The following is a 24,129-nucleotide window of genomic DNA, read 5'->3' as shown; positions in this document are numbered from 1 at the left end:
CACAAGTAGAATATGCAAACTCCACATAGTCACCCGAGGGTGGAATTAAACCCTAGTCCCCTGGCACTGTGAGGCAGCCGTGCTATCCACTGAGCCACCATGCCGCCATTTTTTTAAATACTGAAAATACCATTTAAAGTCAAGATCTCTTTTTATTTTGCAAAACAATTTTCTTAAGTTTTTCAGCTGCCGTTGTAGGTGTGAAGTGATTCATTTTCACAGGAAGTTCAAGGGGAGGCATTATGTACTAGACAGCAGAGTTTTAAAGAGGATAGAGCGATGGAAAGACATAAGTGTATGCATACAAACCTTTGAAGGTGGATATTACTTTCTTGCAACTGAACACAAACACATCAACAACAATATATGGCTATGATTTATATGCATCACCATACAGGTAATATTGCAAAGTACCACTAGATTATCAGCCTGCATTTTGTAGTTATCCAAATATGATATGTACTCATGAGCTCTCCAAGATTGCATGTGTGCCATAATCTTCATGAATAAACAATGAATTACCCATTCCAGTTATTGGTGCATTTGTGTTTTGAAGTTAAGAAACAATACCCACTTTCAAAGATTTGTGTACACATACTGTCAGGTCCCCTTTAAAACTGTATCATTCAGTTAATAATTCATTTCTCATACCTTCTATTGAAATATGGGGCGGCATGGTGGCTCAGTGGTTAGCACTGCTGCCTTACAGCACCAGGCACCTGGGTTCAATTCCACCCTCAGGCGACTGTCTGTGTGGAGTTTGCACATTCTCCCCGTGTTTGTGTGGGTTTCTTCCGGGTGCTCTGGTTTCCTCCCACAGTCCAAAGATGTGCAGGGTAAGTGAATCGGCCATGCTAAATTGCCCATAGTGTTTAGGGGTGTGTAGCTTAGGTGGGTTATAGGGGAATGGGTTTGGGTGGGATGCTCCAAGGTTTGGTGTGGACTTGTTGGGCCGAAGGGCCTGTTTCCACACTGTAGGAATTCTATGATTCTATAAATAACTTCACACTTCTCGGCATTAAACTTCATCTTCAACCTATCCACCCATTCCACCTATGTCTTTTTCGAGTTCAAAACTTTCAGGTTTTGTGTTAACTGCAAATTTTAAAAGTGGTGCCAAAATACCAAAATATAGGTAATTTATATATTTGTAAATACACATAAGCAGAGGTCTTAACACCAAGCCTGAGGGAATTCTATTACAAACCTCCCCACTCCAAAAAACATCCATTAACCACTTTTCACTCTTCTGTCACTCATCAGTTTTGCATTAATGTATGAATTGCTTTTATTATTTTATTAATGCTGTTACTGTTTGTATTTCATGAACAATAATTTTGCTCATGAATCTGTAGTGTGGCACGTTTTGAGAGTCCATTCTGTCAATGGCATTATCCTCAACAACTCTCTGGTATCTCATTTAATGACTCAAGCATGTATGTTGAACATGAATTACGCCTGATAATTCTATGCTGGTTTTCTTTAATTAACCCACATTTGTCCAATTGACTATTAATTTTCTACCAGATTAGTGTTACAAGAAGATTTCCCATCAACGTGGTTAAACTGATTGGCCTTTAGTTGCAGGGATTACAGTTAGACTTTTTTTTACAAGTGTATTATATTTACAATTCTCTGGTCCTCCGCCACCATCACCAAGTGTAAGGAAGATTGGAAAAGTACCACCTGTGCCTCTACAACTTCCCTCTCATTTCCCTCAGTAACCTTGGATGCATTTCATTCCATTGCCATCTTGCCCTTGTGATTGACTGGAACATGAAAAATTTAAACTTTGTAAAGAAAGCTACATCAGCTGTCCTTCAATTCAAGGATGACATCTATTCAGGGTTTCAAGTGGGTCTTCATGTGACCAAGCAGGCAATCCCAATTGGCAGGTCATTGAACACATCCCATAAAATGCAGTAAAATCCCATGTACAGGATTTAATTCATTTTCATTCATTCTCTGCTACCGCTCGATCTCATTAGGACAGTTAGACTTCAAAGCATGATATAGCTTGATGGACAAGTTATCACTATTTTGAATAACTGGTACTAAGCAGTTCTTAGTCATTCATGCCATTACTGCTTTGCTTCAAAGAGACCTTAAGAGGGTCTTTGTCCTCCCTGAAACATTGACCATTTAAGAGTTGACAAAACAGGGCCTGCTTGAAGGGACAATTTTCAACCATGCAAGTGCAGTGTCCACTCCACTGACTTTGCAGTTGTGCCTGAAGGCAAGTGTAGCTGGTTACAAGAAGAAAATTGCATTTGTTGGTTGTTCCTCCATCTAAACTGGAAGAAGTGGAGGAGGAATTGGCAGGTGCCATTTTTCTAGATGTGTCACTGATCCATTGCTCAAGCCTACTGCAGTAGAGGAGGGTTATGATTAAAAACTGCTCTGCAGACTATTTTTTTTGTTATCAAGCACTAGATGATGTGATTTGTAGAAGGCTGACCTGGTGCAACTAATCCAATGTTGGACCTCCACATCAACAGTGGCTGTCAAGGTGCGGGAAGCGCTGAAGATATTCCAGAGATTCTCTTCAATGTACATGGAAGGAGGAATATTTGACTCACCAGAACTAGGTACATATATAAATTTTGTTCTGGCAACATTCAAAGTCAGGCTGTGTCACTTGCACGTAGAGTTTAAGAGATTGTTGTTGCAATTCTGGTGCAGAGTGAAAATTGAGACTACAGTCATCCTCGTATTGCAAGGTCATATATTTTTATGACGGACAGTGAAGTTTTGGTATGGAGGTGAATGAGATTAAAGAGGTTGCCACCTAGGCTGTATTCAATACTTTTACTAGAGGGTAGTTGATCTTTGGTCAGGTAAATTTTAAATAACATAGGGGCTATCACATAGCCTTGATTGAAACCAGTCAACAATCTGAGCAAGGCATATGTCACTCTGTTCATCGGGGGACTGATGCCTGCTGAACAATGTCATCAGTCAACTCCAAAAATTATACTTCCAACAATCTCTTAAAATTGAATCCAGAGCGGAACCTCATGCATTCTCAGTCACGGGGGGATCCATCATTGCTTGTGGCAGCCCTCCCATCAATCGAACGGATGGAAAATAACAAAATCTGTGGTCCAGGTGGTATTCCAATTGAGGTCTTCAAAGCTGGTCAGCCTTTACTCACACCAAGAAACCATGGACTCAGTCTATGGGTTTGGGAGGTAAAGAACTCCCTAGCCCAACCCCAACCGAACCTCAGGAATTTTAATTACCTTCAATAAGACAGATTCATCATGATGTGGTAAATATCATGGTATTGCACTGTTGTTGATAGCAGGAGAAATACTGACATGCATTCTGCTGAATCACCAATTCAGGTGGCTGAGAAAATACTGCTAGAGACCTTCCAGACGAATTTCTGACATGGTCTTTGTCGCAAGACAAGAAAAATGTCAAGAAAACTACCGGGAACTTTTCATTGCATTCATCCATCTGACAAAAGTTTAAATCGGTAAATGTGAGGCTCTATGAATTGTTGTCTGTAGATTTGGAGGTCCAAGAAACCTCTTCATTAGATTGCAACTAGTTCATCATGACTTAGGCAATAAAAACCGAACGAACTGGGGATGCTGTGAATCAGGAGCAAAAACAAAGTTGCTGGAAAAGCTCAGCAGGCCTGGCAGCATCTGTGAAGGAAAAAACGGAGTTAACGTTTCGGGTCCAGTGACCCTTCCTCAGAGCACAAGTGCATGGTTTCTTGGTGTGACCTGGACAATATTCGGTCTTAAAAACCAAAAGAAGAATGGCTGCTGGAAATCAGAAACAAAAACAGAAATTGCTAGAAAGGCTCAGCATCCGTGGAGGGATATGAGAGTTAATGTTTCATGTCTAGTGGCCCTTCCTTTGGATTAATAGTCTGGTAATAATACCACTAGGTCCCATCAACTCCTTCTAGCCGCTGGCATAGAAAATAAGATCACCATCCCACTTGAAAATATATCGCTGGGTCAAAATCCTGGAACTCCCTCACTAACAGAGTGATAGGGCTACCCACAGTAAATGGATTGCGGGCAGTTCGACTAGGCAGCTCAGCCACCGTCTTCTCAAGGGATGGGGCAATAAATGCAGGGACTCCCAGCCATCGACGTCCTTAAACCTACGATTGAATTAAAGCACATCAAAGATCATGCCGATGGGAAACAAGGAAGTTTGAAAATGGCCAACGGGTAGTTGCCAATGAAGATCACGTGCTCACAGGCAGCCCCGGGATTTCACCCCTCCCCCTTGGAGCTTACCGCGGGTTCCCAATGAGACCGGAGGACGGGTCATCGCTGCGCATGTGTAGTACCCCTCGGATGTCCTGCTTTAGGTCACCCGCGCGCATGCGTCTCGCCTCTGGGACGGGAAAGGTGGCGCCCGGAGCGCGCATGCGCTCTAGTGCTGGGACGGATCGGGCTGGAGAAGGTGCGCGCTTGCGCCTGGGGAGCGCGAGGACGAGGAGGAATTATTTTGGCTGGAGACTCGCAGTGAGTGGCGTTTAAATCGTCGAGGTCGAGAATCGATACCGAGTTCAATCCGAGTGGAGAGACGGAACGACCCCTTGATTACATTTGTGTACTCCGTCCCTTTCCTTTTACTCCCCAAACCATCCTCCCTCCCCTGCTTTTCCCCCACCACCGTTTCCCCCCGTTCTCACCCCCCCCCCTTTCCCCCCACCCCCCCCCCCCTAGTTTTTTTCGTCTGTCTGACCGACTGATTGACTGCCAGAGCGGGAGCCATGATGTGAAAGTGAGAGGGAGTCGGGAGGAAGAACGGACGGAGAGTGGGAGAGAAATCAACCAGGTATCTGGTACGGGAGCAGCGTGGCGGCTCCTCGTCAGCCTAACGGCTCCGGGAAGCTCCAGGCGGTGAGGGGAGCGCGAGCGGCGCAGTTATGCTAACCCCGGGGTAGAAGAGAGCCGAGAGCGATCACGGGGTGGGGGACTCTCATGACAGTGTGCAACCTTTGTTGGCAATGTAATTGCATAGTTGCTTGGGAAAGAGAGAGAGAGACGGAACATGAGTGAGTTATCAACCAGCTGAGACGTGTTTTGTAATAAATGCATTTAAAGGGAGAAATAGTTTGCATTGCGGCCACTGTAAAGGGTTAATGGTGCAGTGTGGGAATTATGTCTGCTCACTTTTTTAAAAAAAGTCGTACTACTGTGTATCATTGCACATGTTCGGAACGTGTATACTATTGAACATGTTGCAGTATTGCAAGTCCAGGGAGAGAACTGAAGACTTGAATACAAAATCAGTGAATGAGATCATGTTGATACTATTCACAGCAGGGATAATGGTGCAGTGGAGGATACCATAGGTCATTTTTTTTTTGGGGCATGAGAACTCGTGTCGAAATGTGGTTTTCCCAATGAGTGATGTGAAAATGGAGAGGCAAATATAAAATGATGTATCTGAGTGACACTTTGCGACCAACAAGAGAGAAAGAGAGGGTGGTGCAGTTGGAAACTGCAGTGTACTACAGAAACTGTAACATACAGGGAAGCAACTGTATAGGTATGAATGAGTGTAGTGCTGTTTTGTGACATTAACAGGAGGAAAGAAGGCTGTGGAAATGGTTTGTTGAAGCAATTAGACAGAGCTGGACATGTGTATCAGCTAATTGAACATCGTAGTGACATCATTGAAGTCAAAAATGTGCAGCAATAATTCTGGAATTGATGAATGCAAGATTAGATGGTGTATTGGCTATGTCAACAGTGGAAAAACTGCTGCAGTGGAGTCAATAGTGTGTGGAGCTGGAATGAGAAAATTTCTGTAATTTTAAAATCTATAACAGCATTAAGGACAGTGATGTAAATGACAGCAGGCTACGGTTGACAGTGTAGCTCTGATAGTAGCAGTAGGATTCTTAGGGAGGGGAGCGATTGGAAATGTATGAATGAGAATAGGAGGTATCAGCAGAAACTGCTAGTACAGAGACGTAAAAGCTACACCCGAGCCATAGTGGTGGAGGTATATGTAACAGGAGGGATGTTGCTTTGTACAGTTCAGTGAAGGAGCCAGTCTATAGTACAACACTGACTTTTAGTAGAGAAAAGCTCAGGAAGAAAATACATGAACCTGCAATAGAATCAAGAATATTGCTGTAATCAGCTTGAAGGAGAAAGGAGAGTAGCGAAATAAAGATGGTGTATGAATAAATTGGAGCTGAAGCTTTTGAAGAATTGAAGCTGAGCGGAGTCACGGGCAGTCAGAATTGCATGAATGAAAGGGATGGTGTCACTGCATGGAACAGTGAGATGACTGTGCATATAAGTGGAAACGGAGAAAGTAAGATTAACGCTTGAGGAAAATGACATTATGTCTGTTTTTGTGAATGAAGGGCAGAGCTAACTACAGGCAAAAGTGCTGTGGGTTTTAATAGTTTTTTAGGACACTGTTAAGGGACCAGAGACAGAAGGGAAATAAAAACAAGCAGTAATCTGAAATAGAGATGAATAAAACTTGGCTCATGATGGAAATGCTCAGAGCTTTTACAAACAAAATTGAAATAAGTAGAATACTAGGTGGCTAGGAAGATTGCAGTGCAGTAATTGTCCTGATATTTCTTATTTAGTTTGTGTTCATTTTTGCAGGACAGACTGATTCATTTGCTGTTGACCTTGAGGCCTCTGGTTAGGCCATGGCACACATCTGACTTTTTGTTTCCTGTCTTTTACAAAAAATGTCATTTGTATATTTGAATAAGGGCACAAGTTTCAGGCCTGAATTTTACTTTCATACTATCTGTGGTGTGACTCACTCAGTGTGCTTGCAGAAATTCCACACTCATAGGTTATAGAGTCATACAGCAGGGAAACTGACCCTTTGGTCCAACCAGTCCACGCTGACCATGTTCCCAAACTAAACGACCCACCTGCCTGCGCTTGGCCCTTATCCCTACAAACTTTTCCTGTTCATGAACTTGTCTTTTAAACACTGTAACTGTACCAAATCCACCACTTTCTCTGGCAGTTCATTTCCACACACAAAACACTGTGTAAAACAAAAAAAAATTTGCCCTTGTACCCTTTTTAAAACTTTCTCCTCTCACCTTAAAATCTTTGCCCCCTAGTTTGGAAGACCCCCACTCTGGGGTAAAGACCCATGTCGTTCACCTAATGCCCCTCATGATTTTATAAACCTTAACCTCCTATGCTGCAGTGAAAATGGGTGCTAGTTTTTCCAGTCTACTTTTATATCTCCAACCTTCCATTCCTGGCAACGTCCTGATAAATCTTTTCTGAACCTTCTTCACACATCTTCCTCTCTTCAAGTGGTTGGAATTGATGGAAGTAATCAAAAGGGGGGTAGGGGGAAGCAATGATGGAAACTATAATTGTAGTCTGTTCCCAAATCGGAATGGATAGTGACTTTAACATCTATATGCTTCACAGACTTGCAGTATCAAACCCAGTCTGTGTATTTTTATCACTCCTGGTTATTACACTTTTTCTCCTAAGAAAACTTGATTTGCCTGTGCACAGTGCAAAGACTTTTTATGAGGCACTATTATAGTGGAAGCAGGAAACAGAATTAAGAAAATAAAAATTGGTGATGGGTCTAATGAAACCAGAGGTAAAATGTAAATATGAAAAAGAATTTTTGGAACATTGGATGACAGTTTCACTTAACTTTTACCTGATTGTACTGCAGCAGGAATTGATGGGAAGTGAGTATATTCTCGGTCTAAAGCCTTTACACAATGAGCTTTGATCTACTTCCTAGCTTGTATGGGATAACAGCTTAGAACTGCAAAAATTGCCTTTTTCCCTCAGTAAGCTTTGCGGAAGTCAGAAATTTAAGCTTGGTACAGATGAAAAGCTTGAGACTAAAATTAAATCTCATCACTGGGACAAAATTGAGTGCTGTCATTCCACTGGGAGTCCTCTTCCCCAGCGATAATCTTTTACCTTGATGAGTTTGTTTTAAAAGTCAATAAATGTGGAGCTGGAAAAGCACAGCAGGTCAGACAGCATCCAAGGAGCAGGGAAGCCAATGGTTTGGAACTGAAACCGTTCGTCAGGACTGAGAAGGGGGAGGGTAGTTGGGATGGAGATGAGTGGATGCATGTCATTTGTTCGGTCAGTGCGAAGTGTGGAGCAGATAGGTAGGTCAAAAGATGTACAGGTTGGGGATAGAGAGATTTTGAAGCTGATGAAGTCAATATTCAGGCCATTGGGCTGTAAGTTCCCAAGGCAAAATATCTGGTGGTGTTCCTCCAGTTTACGTTTGGCCTCACTCTGACAGTGGAGGAGGCCAAGGATAGACATGTCACCAGGGAAGTGGGACGGGGAAGTTAGTGGATGGCAACTAGAAGGTTCAGTTGATTGGTGTGTGCAGAGTGCAGGTGCTTGGTGAACTGGACCTCGAGTCTGCATTTGGTCTGTACAATATAGAGGAGACCGCATCGGGAGCAACGGATACTGTAGATGAGGTTAGATGAAGTGCATCAACTTTGCCAACACCTGCCGTGTCCTCAAACTCACCTGGACCATTTGACACCTCCCTCCACTTCCTGGATGTCCCAGTCCCAGTCCCAGTCTCTGTCTCCATCTCCAATAATTGACTTATCTATTTCAAGCCCACTGACTCCCACAATTACCTTGACTACACTTCCTCTCACCCACCTTCCTGCAAAAATGCTATCCCATACTCTCAATTCCTTCGCCTGCCAGGATGAAATGTTCTACTCTAGGACTTTACAGATGTCTTCCTACTTTAGGAAATGCACTTTCCCCCTCCTCTGTTATTAAGGATGTCCTCAACTGCATCTCCCCCACTTCCCTTGCTTCTGCCCTCAAACCTCCCCCCACACCCCACCAACAACTGTAAGGATAGAGTGACCTTAGTCTTCACATATAACCCCACTAACCTCTGAATCCTTTGACGTTTCTGCCACCTACAATCAGACCCCACCACCAGAAAGATATTTCCCTCCCACCCCGTCCACTTTCTACAGGGACTATTGACTCCACAACTCCCTCGGCAGCTCCATATTCCTCACCAACTTCACCACACCGGTACCTTTCCCTGCAACAGCAGGAGGTGCTACACCTGCCCCTATGCCTCCCCTGTCACCTCTGTATAAGGCCCCAAACAATCCTTCCAAATCTGGCCACGATTCACCTACACTTCATCTAACCTCATCTACTGTATCCGTTGCACCTGATTTAGTCTCCTCTATGTTGGTGAGACCAAACGCAGACTTGGGGACCGGTTCGCCGAGCACCTGCGTTCTGCATGCACCAACCAACTGAACCTTCCGGTTGCCATTCACTTTAATTCCCCCTCCTGCTCCCTTGGTGACACGACCTCCACTCTGAGTGAGGCCAAATGTAAACTGGAGGAACAACATCTGATATTTCACCTTGGGAGCATACAGCCCAATGGCCTAAATATTAACTTCTCCAGCTTCAAAATCTCTCCACCCCCAACCTGTCCATCTTCCGACTTGCCTATCCGCTCTATCCTTCACACTGACCAACCACAATAACCCCCTATCTGCATCCACCTATTTCCATCCAACCTACCCTCCCTGTATTAATTTCTGGGTTTCGTTCCTCCTTCCCAGTCCTGACAAAGGGTTTCAGCCTGAAATGTTAACTTCCCTGCTCCTTGGATGCTATCTGACCTGCTGCGCTTTTCTAACTTCCAGCATCAGCAGTCCTTACTGTCTGAGTTTTTTTTAAAATGCTTACTTTGGATTATAAGAAGCAAGTCTGAAAGTTTGCAAAAGATTAAAAAAAAAATGGGTTAATGATGTGATGAACTTTATCTATCTACTCCATATGAAGGAGGACTTCATATTAATTCCTTTTTTTTAATTGAAGCATATGATCCAGGTTTTCATAAGCTTTTAATAGTCCACCCCTGATGTGTGTCCTATTGAAAGTAATTGAAATGTAAAAGGGTAAGAACAGTGTTCCATGGCAGGTGACTATACTCACTACCAAAGGAGAGAAAAAAATGGGCATTGATATACTGGCTTTTTGTATCTCCCTAAAAGCTGCGGAATGACATTTTTGAGAACAGCTAAATGCCAGTGGTCTTGACTTGTAGAAGAAAGGGGATATAAGAGAGACAGTAAGAGGAATAAGGCTTGCATTTATATAGTGCTTTTCATTACTTTGGGGCATACAAAATTGCTTTTCAACCATTGAAGGAGTATGCTTGCATTCTAGTCACGGTCGTAAGAAGCATAGCCAATTGGAACGGTAATGTTGCTGTGGACAGACAATCTGTTTTCTTTGATATCGATTGCTATTGGCAGAGCACTGGAGATAGTTCCCTCTGCCTTTATTTACAGTGGTGACGTGGGATCTTTCAGGTCCTCGAGGGAGTAGACATAGCTTTGGTTTGATGTCCCATCTGAACGATTTTACCTCCAATGGTGCAGCATTATCACTTGACCCTGCAACCTTCTGACCCCAGACACATGCTACCTGCTGACCAGTGACGACACTCAGTAATAAACACACATAGTTCAGAAATCACTTCATGTACATGCATGCAATGACAGGTGTTAAATTGGAATTTTGTACAAAATACTGCACATGCAGTACCTTGTTTAGATTTTAGAACTATTTCCTGCCAGTCTATTTTGAAACTGAAGACTTGACTTCAGTGCTGAACTTTGTGTGATTCATGTCATTTTGGGTGGTATGAATGGGCATTGGGTTTCGTGCAACAGCAGTAGATGACACAGTTGAGGGCAAGTATAAACAGGAAGCTGTAAACAATATTGTTCATTCAGATTTTATTCTATTGAGAGGCATGCACTTTAAAAGTGGTGAGCCAAGTTGGCAATTTACTGTTGAACAATGAAACTCTTAGAATTGTTATATAGTAAAAATGATTGTAATTCATTTGTCTTAGTGGGTGGAGTTAGGGTGGGCTGTTGGTTCAGAAATCATGTTAGTCTTTCAGCAAGTAGAGGGAGGAAGAAATCATTTGGAACAGTTGTGGTAACTGGTCCTGAAGTTTCTGTGAGTTGGATTTTTAAGGAATCAAAATGTTTTGTGTTGAAGTAGTTTAAGCAGATTTTGAGGGAAATAGCTGTAATATTGTGTTAGAACACGAGCTAGCAGAAGGCAGTTTGGCTCCTTGAACTTGATCCATCATACAGTATGATCAAGACTACTCTCATCGTGGCATCAACTCCACTTTCTTTCCCACTCTCCATAACCTTTCAACCCATCACTGATTAAAAATCTGTCATCTCCTGGAATGTACCAACTGAAAAATATTTTGTAATTGTTATCAGAAATTTTGTACACCAGGAGTTTACTGACATTCTTTTACAAAGACCTTAATTGACTGCTTCTGCAAATAAATGAAGTTGTAGTTTTGAATGTGAGATGTAGAGACAAGAAATATAGTTATCAATGACTTCTAATTAACTGGCAGTGACTGGTCTACTACAGAGATTTGTGATTACAATATAAATGTTATAAACATTATAAATATTGCGAACTATAGTTTAACGTGAAGAATTTGTTTGTGAATGGTGTAATTGCTTTGGAAAACAATATTCTGAGGAGAATGATTGATTAAATTTATAGATCTTTGCAATATTTATTTATTCAATAAAATTTAATTTTGAAAATAAAAACATCAAATAATTACATAAGCGCACAAATTTGGTAGATCAGAGAAAATGCTGAGAGTAAGAAGCATTGTTTCTGAAAAAGCATTTGTCTGCGTAAGTTTAAAGAGATAAAAGTTACACAATATATTTAAACGGTTGAATCACAATTAAAGCACTATTTTCACTGTATGCTTCCAATAAGAAAAGTTTATGTGAGACTGAATTAAAAATCTGAACCATCGAAGTGACTAAAGAAGGCCAGCATGGTTGGATTGAGGGAATTAGTTTTGTTTTTGCATGGCAGATTTGATTACAGTTGTTAAACTGATGAATGGGATCAAACAGTTGGGTAGTATTTTCCTTTTTCAGAACCGTTTTAGGTCTGAGGTTATGATTTATAAACTTTTTAAAAAAAAAAACCATGAGCTCACTTAATGAGAAGTCAGTACCATATTTTGGGAGTTTGCATCTGCAATGTGTTATTTCCCAGATTGGCTGTTGACTCAAACAGAACAGGAGAAAATAATTGATCAGGGTAAGAGATTAAAGGGCCTGTAATGGAGTAAGGGCTGATTCAATTCTGAGAGTATCTAAAACAATCTAAATATCCCACCCTTAAAATTTGTAGAAGAGTCATAGAAAAGCTTCTTTCTATGCCATTTCAATGGCATTCTGTCGCATCCACGTTTCAAGCAATTTATGAAGTGACTGATGGTAAACAAACGCAGTAGGCATTCTGAACAAGCAGTCTCCCTATCAGAACTGAAATGATGACCACTATTTATTTTGAGGGCTCATCTGTTGTGGGAATATTGGCCAGAATACTGAATGGCACTATGGCTGTTTAAATAGTGCTGACCAATATTAAAGAACAACAGCAATTTGCATTATCATGCTCTTAAGATAGAAAAAAATCCCAAGTTATTTGTTTGTGTACTCTGATAGAGTGGATTCCAGCCAAAGAAGAAATTGGGAATAATAACTAAAAGCTTGATTAAAAATATGGCTTTAGGATTAGTCTGAAAGGAGGAAAGGATGAAGATGGAAAAAGGCGGACCCAAAGTAAGGAATTCCAGGACATGGAGCCTACATGACTGAAACCATGATTGCCAATGATAGGACAAAAAAGTAAAAGCACAAGAGGACAGAGCCAGAGGAACAGTTTCTGAAGGAGATTGGAAGAAAGGCCAGGCCAGACCAGACCATGAAGGAATTTAATCATGGGGGTGAACTTCAGTAATGAAATAATAAAGGATAGTGTAGGTTAGCAAGGACATAGAGGATAGGGAACAGATATCAATGTTTCAGGTGAGCTGAGGTGTACAAGGCATGCAGCCTTTAATTATATTTTCACTCTATTTCCGAAAGAACTTTGGCTTACAGGCTATTTCCCTTTATAGTCAAGTGGTACAATGCTTGTGTTTTTTTACATTACGTTGATAAACTTCAGAAAGAATTCAAACTTATGAAAAGTCTCTTCAAGAACATTTATATTGGATGGATGCTGGAGATGAGATCCTGAATTGAGAGTTATCCAAGTTTGTTTTGTGGAATTAAATGGAATTCAGTGGGAGTTTTACCACGAAGCTGCATCAGTTTTGTCACTATAAATTAGTGTGACGTAAAAGGATCTGACTGTAACTGTAGTAAGATAATTCTTTGCATATTCATTTGTGTGAAATCACAAAATGAAGCATAATCCTTTGTCAGTTATGATTATATCAAATGTAGTTGGTCGAATAAGGATAGGATGGGGTGGTAACCAATTGAAACTTACCAGGAGCATTCTACCACAGTCTCTGTGCCTTTTTAATTAAAGGATAACCTATTGCTTATTCCACCCCCTCTGAATAAACTAAAGTTCATTTGCAATTGTTATATGGGTATTGCAGATTTTTAAAAGTCTTTATATTTCAAAAGTGATCCCAGCTCTGAGGCAGAAGGTTAAGTTCAAGTCTCACCAATCCCAGAAGTGTCATAGCTTGTCCAAACAGTTTGACTATTAAAAATTTCAGGCAGCATTGCCAGCTAAATGAAATGGTGGGCAGTCTCTACTCCACCATGTTGAGCAGACACACTTGAGTTAAAAAGTCAGAGCACCGATCTTAAACTGTTTGAATTAAGGTTAATTTAAAGGGAGATCACTAGTCGTTGGCACCATATTGATGTGTTGGCGTTCAGAAGGTATTTTTAGTTATGAACCAGTTTTAAACATAACTGTTAATTGAGAGATGGGCAGATCTTTTCTAGTGTTATTTGCCCATATATCTCTACCCAATCGTAAGAGATCCAACCTTTTTTATTTAATGTGCATCATTTATCAATTGGTAAGCAACTTAGCAAAATATATTTTGTTTTTTTATCCTAATGTAAAGTATAGTCTAGCTATAATGAACGCTTTTGCAATGAGCTTTTTGACGTATTTTTAGTGTGAAATAAGAATATATAAAGGTACTTCCTGCATTTGTTTTGTGTATAGCTAGATTCACTACTTTAAATCAACAACATCTTTAGTTTATATATAGACTGTAACAGATTAAAAGGAATGTTACCAATCAAATTTGACACCAAGTTCCATGAAATGTACAGGCAGACGATTTAAGCCTTAGAAAACAATGTAGGATTATAGTTTCTGTAGTTTAGAGTTTGATCGTTTTAATTTTTTTGAGTATTTCTCTGTGTTCCCTTGAAGATTTAGATTGAATGTAGTGTGTTTATGGCATAACCAAAAGTTATTTAAGGTGAGAGGAGAGACATTTAAAAAAAGACATGAGGCAGATTTTTTACACAGTGGTTCACTTGTAGAATGAACTTCCTGTTGCAGTGGTGGATGCGGGTACAATTATAACATTTAAAAACGTTTGGCTGGATATGTGAATAGGAAATATTTGGAGGGATATGAGCCAGGAACAGGCAAGTGTGGGTAGTTAAGATTAAGATTATGTTCAGCATGGACTGGTTGGACTGAAGGGTCTGTTGCTGTGCTGTATGGCTCTATGACTTTAAAACAATGATGCCATTTTGCTGAATACATTGTAAGCTCTAAAGAAACATGATTTCTCAAAGTATTATCTAATCTGGAGTGCTTCAGATGGTTTGGAAATATTTTAGATATGATGATTTTTCATCTTTACGCTAATGCATAAATTTTACAATCCATAATCATGATAGAAGCATTCCAAAGATTGAGCGTGCCTCTAGTGTGGCTGTTTAACAACCAGCTGTTTATGGGCTCTGTAAACACATTGTTTAAGTAAAATTTAATGTTAAAATCTGATAGGATGGAATGTTTCATGTGCAATAATGTGCCTAATTTCTTTTAAAGAAACATGGATGGGGTAAAGATTGTTTCAGAGATAGTAGGAACTGCAGATGCTGGAGAATCTGAGATAACAAGGAGGGTAACTTCTGAAGAAGGGTCTAGGCCCGAAACGTCAGCTTTCCTGCTCCTCTGATGCTGCTTGGCCTGCTGTGTTCATCCAGCTCTACACCTTGTTATCGTGAATAGGGTAAATATGTAATGGATGAGTTTGCAACTTTACAAGAGGAACACTAGTGAAAGGCTTGATTTTTCACAATGCTGGTTGTTGGTAATTATCGCCATTAAAAGAACTCCAGTTTGGATTTTGTTACTGTACAGCAATAAAACTTCTAATGTACATGAATATTTTAGAATAACATCTGAACTAGAGGGTTTGAGTTATAAGGAGAGGCTGGGAATTTTACCCTGGAGCATAGGACGTTGAACGGTGATCTTGTAGACGTTTATAAGATCATGAAGGGCATAGATAAGGTGAATAGCAAAGGTCTTTTCCCAAGAGTAGAAAAATTCAAGAGTAGAAGGCATGGTCTTAAGGTGAGAGGGGAAAGTTTTAAAAGGAACCTCAAAACAGAAGGCAGTACATATATATGGAACGAACTACCAAAGGAAGTGGTAGTTGCAGGTACAGTTATAACATTTAAAAGGCTTTTGGACAGGTACATGAGTAGGAAAGGTTGAGAGGGATATGGGCCAAATGCAAGCAAATGGGACTAGTTTTATTTAGGAAACCTGGTCAGTATGGAAAGTTGGGACTGAAGGGTCTGTTTGTGTGCTGTATGATTGTATGGTCATCTGAACCAAAAGTTCTCTTGTTCCTTGAATCAATGCTAATTGGGGAAATTGTATAATTGTATTGGGGGTAATGTTAGCTTCCACAAGGTACTGCTCCAATATTATAACTTGGATAATCGGAGAACCTGTTGGACTTAACTTCCACAGCTGTTTATTCAACAAAATAAATAGCTGAACTGATATCTGCCATGACAGTCAACGGCATCGACCTGTATGTTTCATGTCAGTTATTAAATCTCATTCACACCGATCGAATGTGATTTAGTCACTAAGTTTAAATGATCCATGGTTGATTTACTGGCAACAGTAAATGTGTTGAACAGTGTGTTGAAATCTGAGATCACGTGACTGCTGTGAATTCTCAAAACTATTCTAGACTTGTAATTTATCCTATAGATCCATTGCCCTCCAAATGATCACTCTAGTTTTGACTAATATTTTGATATTACTTTCTACTTATGATTTGTATTAAATTATTCTGTAACTTCAAAAATAATTTTCCATTGCTTTGAGTAAATATTTCTATTTCCATGTTTTCCAATTCCTCAACTGTAATTTTTGGCAAATTATGCCTCAAAGTTCAGTAAAGTTGGGACTTCCAATAACCATAGTTTATTCTTTTATCCCTTTGAAAATAAAGCAACAGCCCAAGGCAGTTCACAACTGTTTTTTTAAAAAAAGCAGAGTACTGCACATGCTGGATTTATGAAACAAGAAAATAAGTGCTGGAGCAACTCAGCAGATCTGATAGCAAAGGTGGAGAGAGAAACAGTTAAAGTTTCAATACAAGAGTCCTATTGGAGTCATAATGTTAACTTTGTTTCTCTCTCCACAGATGCTGATGGATGAGAGTTTCTTTATTTAACCTATTTGCCTAATCAACCTGTTCAGAAATGTTATTACACACCACTGGAGCAGATGGAACTTAAACCCGGGTCTCTCAGTTCAGGGCTAGGGACACGACCTAGAAAATTGACCATTGTGTCTGATTTTTAATGAAAGGGAATGTAGCACACAGGGTTCTGCTATAACATGTTCTGGCAATGCTATTTGGCTATAGAGCGTTTGACAAATAGGGGATCGCTATTTTGAAAACGCGAACTTGGGTTAGCTGTAACTTGATTCCATCGAGTAGGTATCTTGCTGTCAGGAGCCCTTTGCTAATGATACCTACAGTGTACTTGTAAATGCTGTGATTCTGAGGGTCCCAGAGGAATTTTCCCTGTTAGCCTTCTTTAAAACTGAAAAGTAAGAAGTCAGCAGTCTGTTATCAGGAAAAGTAGGGTGTAGGGGAGAGCAAAAAACTGTATATCTGACTTACCTTGAAAGGAAACACTGAGAGGCACAGGACCTGGATGCAACAGGAAGCTCCAACAGCCTACTTAAGTAATTAGTCAGATCGTGGTTGACTTGTGTTTTGACTTGAATTTCCCACTTTTGCTCCATATTCCTTGATACCCTTGTGGTGTGGTAATAAGATCACCGAAGGCAACATACACGTGTATATGGCACCGTCTGGAACTATGGATAGTGGTGGTAGTGTCTCCAATGTTCTTTAGTTGCACTGCTGACCAGAAACCTCTCCCAATCTTTAGTTTGCTACTGGCAGTGTTCGAAGAATTTGCTGATTGATACTCAATCTTTTTAGTCACGTTGTGAGCACACCTTCCCTGGCCATTGAGTTCTGAGACCGGACATGAACATATATCTTGCTTACAAAGGCTTACACCTTTCACAACCTCAGGATGTTACACAGAGGTACTTTAAAGTGCAGTCATTGTAGAAAGTACAGCCGCTAATTTTCACACAACACTCTCCGACAAGCAACAATGTGACAATGACCAGACAATCTGTCATTGTGTTGCTGACGTTGAGGTAAGTATTGACCAGGACACATGGATAGCTGTTCTGCAGTTTTTGGAAATAGTGAGGATAGTTGTGTCAATCAGAAAAGGAGCTGAGAAGCTGCTGTCACAGTCAGACCAACCTGTCTGAACAGCTGCTGCCAGTAGTGCTAGTCTTTGTGTTACACTTTTCTGTAGGTCTGCCCCTAACCCTGCTTTTCCCATAGTCCCAGTTATTTATATAGTATGATTTTCTATAGCACAATGTTGTGCTGGAACACAATTATCATGTTATAGTAGAACCCCCTGTAAAGTATTTAGAAAGGGCCTTAGAATGTGTAGGACTAGTTAAAGACAAGTGGTTAGACTAAAAGAAGTCATTATCAAATGAAAAGAATCTCAAGATAGTCTTTTGAAGTTTTGTGTTTCAGGGTCTAAGGAAAGCGACTATTAAAATCAGTTTATTATCTGAGTTGAGCAAATAGTTTGGGGCACCTGGGCCGTGTATTGTGGACAGTTGACTGGAGAGGGTGTGGGTGGACAGATGTTCGAGACAAATGGACGATGTGGCAGAAGCAGCGACATATATCTTGCTTTTTGTGATGTGAGCTCCTGAAGATCGCAGTTTAAGATAATGCACTAAAACACATAAAAGAGGTGTTCAAAGAGCTAGTTGTTTATGGAGGATAGAAGCTAAGAACTATCCTTGCCCTTCAGCAATCAGGATTAAAATTTTGTGCAGAATGAAATCAAGAGGACTGCATCATTTGAAATACCTCCGTTAGATTACCCTTCAGCCATCTAACCTTGGAGGAATAAAAACAAAATTTGAAATCTGTCCTCCTAAATTCATTCAGAAAGTAAGGAGGCATGGGATTCAGAGAAATTTGGCTGTCTGGATACAGAACTAGCTGTCCAATAGAAGACAGAGGGTGGTAGTAGATGGAAAGTATTCAGCCTGGAGCTGTGTGACCAGTGGCGTTCTGCACGGATCTGTTCTGGGACCTCTGCTTTTTGTGATCTTTATAAATGACTTGGATGAGGAAGTGGAAGGGTGGGTTAGTAAGTTTGCCAATGACACAAAAGAGTTGCAGACAGTGTGGAGGACTGTTGTAGATTGCAACAGGATATTGACAGGATGCAGAGCTGGGCAAATAAGTGGCATATGGAATTCAATGTGGAAGTGTTATGCGGTTCATTTTGGAAGGGCGAATTTGAATGCAGAATACAGGGTTAATGGCAGGATTCTTAGTAGTGTGGAGGAACAGAGGGATCTTGGGGTCCATGTCCACAGATCCCTCAAAGTTGCCACTCAAGTTGATAGGGTTGTTAAGAAGGAGTATTGGGTGTTGGCTTTCATTGGCAGGGGAAATTGAGTTTAAGAGCCGTGAGGTTATCCTGCAGCGCTATAAAACCCTGGTTAGACCACACTTGGAATATTGTGTTCAGTTCTGTTCACGTCATTATTAGAAGGATGTGGAAGCTTTAGAGCGGGTGCAGAGGCTATTTACCAGGATGCTGCCTGGACTGGAGGACAGGTCTTATGGGGAAAGGTTGAGGGAGCTATGGCTTTTCTCATTGGAGCGAAGAAGGATGAGAGGTGACTTGATAGAAGTGTACAAGATGATGGGAGGCATAGAGTGGATAGTCAGAGACTTTTTCCCAGGGTGGAAATGTCTATTATGAGGGGGCATAATTTTAAGGTGATTGGAGGAAGGTATAGGGGAGATGGCAGAGCTAGGTTCTTCACACAGTGGTGGGTGCGTGGAATGAGCTGCCGGCGGTGGTAGTGGAGTCAGATACATTAGGGACGTTTAAGCAACTCTTGGATAGGCACATAGATGATAGTATAATGTAGGGTATGCAGGGTAGTTTGATCTTAGAGTAGGACAATAGGTCGGCACAACATCGTGGGGCCAAAGGGCCTGTACTGTACTGTGCTGTTCTATGTTGTAAATTAAAATGTTTAACCTCAAGTTGGCCATGTGTTTAAAAAGTGACCCTGTGTATCTCCTAATTTACTAAATCGCAGCAAAATGCAACGTGATAAAGCCAATAATGGCAACTGTTGACTCAGGCACATGTGTGCTATAGGAATATAGGACTTGGGAATGGAATATGACATTCATCCTTTACCTCCTCAGTATACTCGATGACTAAATTACCTCTAGAGTAGAAAGTTCCAGTGATTCACTACCTTCTAAGTGAATACAGTCCTTCTCATCTGAGTCCAAAATGGCTTGTCCATTATTGAGCATGTCCCCTTACACCACATTCTCTTCCTCTCCTACCCCAAAAGAAGGAGAAACATCTTTTCTGTATCCATCCTGTCCATAATTTCACATTTCAATGAAAGCACCTCTAATTTCTTTCTCTAAACTCCAGAGAATGCAGGCCCACTGTCCTCACAGACAGTCTTGTTAGCGCACAATTGAGTCTGGTGAACCTCTGCTGCAATTCTTGTATAGCAAGTTTATTTTACCCTGAGGAAGGGGGACCAAAGTTGCAAACAATAATCCAGGTATGGTCTCACCAAGGTTTGATATGATTGAAGCGAAACATTTTTGTTTTATATTTTCATCATTTTGCGATAAAGGATAGCATACTACTTGCCTTCCTAATCTCTTGATGTACCTGCATATTAGCCTTGTGACTTAGAAAATATTCAAAAACTTGTGCCCCTTAAGATGCAGGATTAGTGTTCTTTTCTGTGAGCCAGCAGACCTAGTTCAAGTTCCGCCTGTTCCACAGGTACGTCATAATACAACTGAACAAGTTGATTAAATACCGAAGTCTTTTTGGCCATTACCAATCTTCTCCCATTTTTTGGAAACATGAGAAACGTAAGTTTGCAGCCCTTTGACTTGATGAAGATTGCTGTCACAAATAAGAGAATAATAACAGTGAAAAACTGATTAGAGTGGTGGAGAAAAGTGTAATGCAGGCTGGCTGCTTATCATAATTAACAATGGCACGTGCCATGCTGGATCATGAAGGAAATCTTTTGAGTCAGTTCCAGTCTTTTCATTGAAAAATTTGCCTACATTTTGCTTAATCTTGGATATCTGCTCCCTATCTTGAACTTGAGTGAAATGAGTCATGGTTTGTCGAAAACTGTGACGATTTTTGATTATTGAGGTAGTTTGGGAACACTTGCTTCATAAGTACCTAAGGTTAGAATTCTCAAATGTGGAATTTCCCATCTTCCTAGTTTAAATTGACTTCCTATTTGCATTTCCAATGATATGCAAGTGTAACGTCCTAAGGCAGAATCTGTAAATATATACTAAGGGAGTAAATATGTAGTACGTAGATAACTGAGGCACATGTACTGAGAAAAATATCCCACGAGTAAAAATTAACCAAGTTAAAGAATATTAACAATTTATATTGTTACAAATAATCCTCGATGTAGGACGAAAAAAGTCTTCTTGAGGTCCTGCGGGCTAAGTGCAGTTTTACCTAAATATTTATGGGTAGATTTGGAATGAAGATAGCAAATGACAAGAGTGGGTCAGACCTCCGGTCATGACCTGCAAATTAGTGTAGTAGACTTTGAACTGTTAGAAGAAAACGTTCAATTTAGACCATAAAGACAGGGAGTGAATCAAGTGGAGTAGCTAAAGAGATTCTGTGCAATAGCATCTACACATAATAGGGCAAATAAACTGTGACAAAAGCCTTTTATAACTATGAATGTTCAAAGAGTCATCTGGTGATTGTAGATATTTACTCCCTTAGTATATATTTACAGATTCTGCCTTAGGACGTTACACTTGCATATCATTGGAAATGCAAATAGGAAGTCAATTTAAACTAGGAAGATGGTGGCACATAGCACTCTCAGCGTCGGGGACCTGGGTTAGATTCCACCCTTGGGCGACTGTGTCTGTATGGAGTTTGCACATTGTCTCCGTGGGTTTCCACCAGGTGCTCAGGTTTCCTCCACAGTCCAAAGATGTGCAGGTCAGGTGGACTGGCCATGCTAAATTGCTCTGTAGTTTACAGGGACTTGCAGGGTAGCTGGGTTAACCATGCAGTTACGGGGATGGGGTTGGCAGGTGGGTCTGGGTGAGATGCTCTTTAGAGGGTCAGTGCAGACTTGATGGGCTGAATGACCTCTTTCTGCACTGTAGGGATTCTATGATTCTGTGAAATAAAGGTAAACTTGTCCAACTCGTATATGTTTTGTTATCAGTGATGCTGTTTAGAAAAATAAAATCTCCCTACAGTTGATCAAAGATCTTTGCATTTAAAACAAAAGCTTCCATTGTAACCTCATTTGTTTACCCTATATGAATGATAAAACAAGGGGTCACTGTAAATTAGAGAGAATTTCTACCACAAGTTGTTCCAGTAATATTCATGAAAGTTCAAATTTTTTGGAAGTAGTTCAAAGCTGAATGTTGTGGCTGACCAAGAGATCAGAATAATTATCTCCAATCGTGAAGTTGACTGTCAACCACTCGTGACTTATTTTGGCTATCCTTACTTGCTGAGAGATGTGTCATGATCACGTGGCTGGTCGTGACATGTCTATTTCTGTAAAAATGAACAGAACATCTGAAAACTGGTTGAACATGCAGTGCATATCTACATCGTACATTTGTTAAATATAAGTACAATACTTGATGCAATTTATGTTTCTAGTATATAAGTGGGACTCCATGTCCACTGTCATAACCCTATTGTAAGTAATCCTTTACATGTTAGATTTTATGACACATGTTGGAAAAAATCCTGCTGCAACCCTGATTTAAGACTTTTAGCGTGCTTGGTGTTTTGGGTGTGGGCATTTTTGTGTCTGCTTTTATTTGCTGAGCAAAGAGATCAGCATCAGCAGCTTCTCCAAATGAAAAATGATTGAGATTTTAATGCAGTTGATGTGACCCTAATAATAATAATCTTTGAAAAGCAGTCCTGTAAGATGTAAGGGTATTTCTTTCTGCAAAGCTGATTTTAAATTAAAAAGAATCTGCCAACTAGTGAGCACCGAGCACTTCAGTCAGTAATGTAGGCAGTTTCTATATATATGGGTAGTATATATGAAGTAAGTTCATGGTCACCCTTTAACTCTAGCTTTGGGTTCCAGACCAATTGCTTGAATTTAAATTCCACTGCTGCTATGGTGGGATTTTGACTCCTCTTTCTTAAGCATTAGCCTGAGGCTCTGGATTACTCGAATGTTGAGAAATAAACTTTTCTGTAATGTGAACTGTTTTTAAAACATCAGGAAATTCGTGAGATGTTAGAGAAGATATCAATGGATAAATCTCAAGACCTGATCGAATGTATTCCAGAATGTTGTGGGAAGTAAGGAAGGAAATTGAGACCCCTTGCAGAAATATTTGCATCTTTAACTACAGGTGAGGTGCCTGATGACAGGAGGGTGACTGATATTGTACCTTTTGTTTAAGAAAGGTTCTAAGGAGAAACTGGGAAACTATAGACCTGTGAGTCTGACTTTGGTTGTGGGTAAATTGTTGGAAATTCTAAAAGATAGGATTGTGGCCATTTAGAGAGGCAAAACTTGATTAGGGATAGCCAGCATGGTTTTGTGTGAGGGGAAAATCATGTCTCTCAAACTTGATTGAGTTTTTTAAGGAAGTTACCAAAATATTGTTTATTTGGATTTTAGTAAAGCCTCTGACAAGGTTCTGCATGGTAGACTAATTGGTAAAGTTAGGTCACATGGAATTCAGGGTGAGCATGCCAGTTGGATACACCGTTGGCTTAATGGCAGGAGACAGTGATGGTGGAGGGTTGCTTTTCGGACTGGAGGCCTGTGACTGGTGGTGTTCTACAAGAATCCATTCTGGGTCCTCTTGTTTGTCGTTTATATAAATTATTTGGATGAAAATATAGACAACATCGTCAGTAAGTTTGCAGATGATACCAAAATTGGTGGCATTATAGACCATTTTCTAAGATTACAAAGGGATATTGATCAAATGGGTCAATGGGCTGAAAAATGGCAGATGGAGTTCAATCTGGATAAATGCGAGGTATTGCATTTTGGTACAACAAACAAGGGTGGGGCTTTTACAGTTAATGGTAGGGCCTTGGGTAGTGTTGTAGAACAGAGGGACCTAGGGGTGCAGGTACATAATTCTTTAAAGTTAGCGTCACATATAGACAGGATGGTTAAAAAAGGCATTTGTCACGCTTGCCTTCATTGCTCAGTCCTTTAATACAGGAGTTGGGATGTTTTGTTGAAGTTGTACAGGACATTGGTGACGCCTCTTCTGGAATACTGTGTCCAGTTCTGGTAGCCCAGTTATAGGGAGGATATTATTAAGCTGGAGAGGGTTCTGAAGAGATTCACCAGGATATTGCCGGGTATGGAAGGCTTGAGTTATAACTAAAGGCAGGATAGGCTGGGACTTTTTTCACTGCATCATAGGAGGTTGAGAGGCGACCTGATACGAGTTTATAAAACAATGAGGGGTACATATAGAGTTAATGGTAGTTGTCTTTCCCCAAGGATGGGGGTTTCATGGGTATGGGGCACATTTCTAAGGTGACAGGAGAGAAATTTTAAAAAGAGAGGGGCAATTTTTTTTTTT

At 40.5% G+C, this 24,129-nt stretch overlaps 1 protein-coding gene across 4 annotated transcripts in view; it reads left to right on the top strand.

Moving 5' to 3' along the window:
- Window positions 1-4,342: 4,342 nt before the first annotated feature.
- Window positions 4,343-24,129, top strand: part of ptpn4a (protein tyrosine phosphatase non-receptor type 4a) — a 276,928-nt gene continuing 257,141 nt past the window's right edge. For 3 of the 4 annotated variants that reach the window (XR_007262457.1, XM_048598844.1, XM_048598843.1), the window contains exon 1: window positions 4,343-4,812. The gene's annotated coding sequence lies outside the window, so the exon portion shown is untranslated. The remainder of the gene's footprint in view (window positions 4,813-24,129) is intronic. The other variant, XM_048598845.1, reaches the window with a different exon arrangement.

Source organism: Rhincodon typus, chromosome 7 (assembly GCF_021869965.1).
Source record: "Rhincodon typus isolate 14 chromosome 7, sRhiTyp1.1, whole genome shotgun sequence".
Taxonomy (NCBI): domain Eukaryota; kingdom Metazoa; phylum Chordata; class Chondrichthyes; order Orectolobiformes; family Rhincodontidae; genus Rhincodon; species Rhincodon typus.
This window is presented reverse-complemented; position numbering and strand designations above follow the sequence as displayed.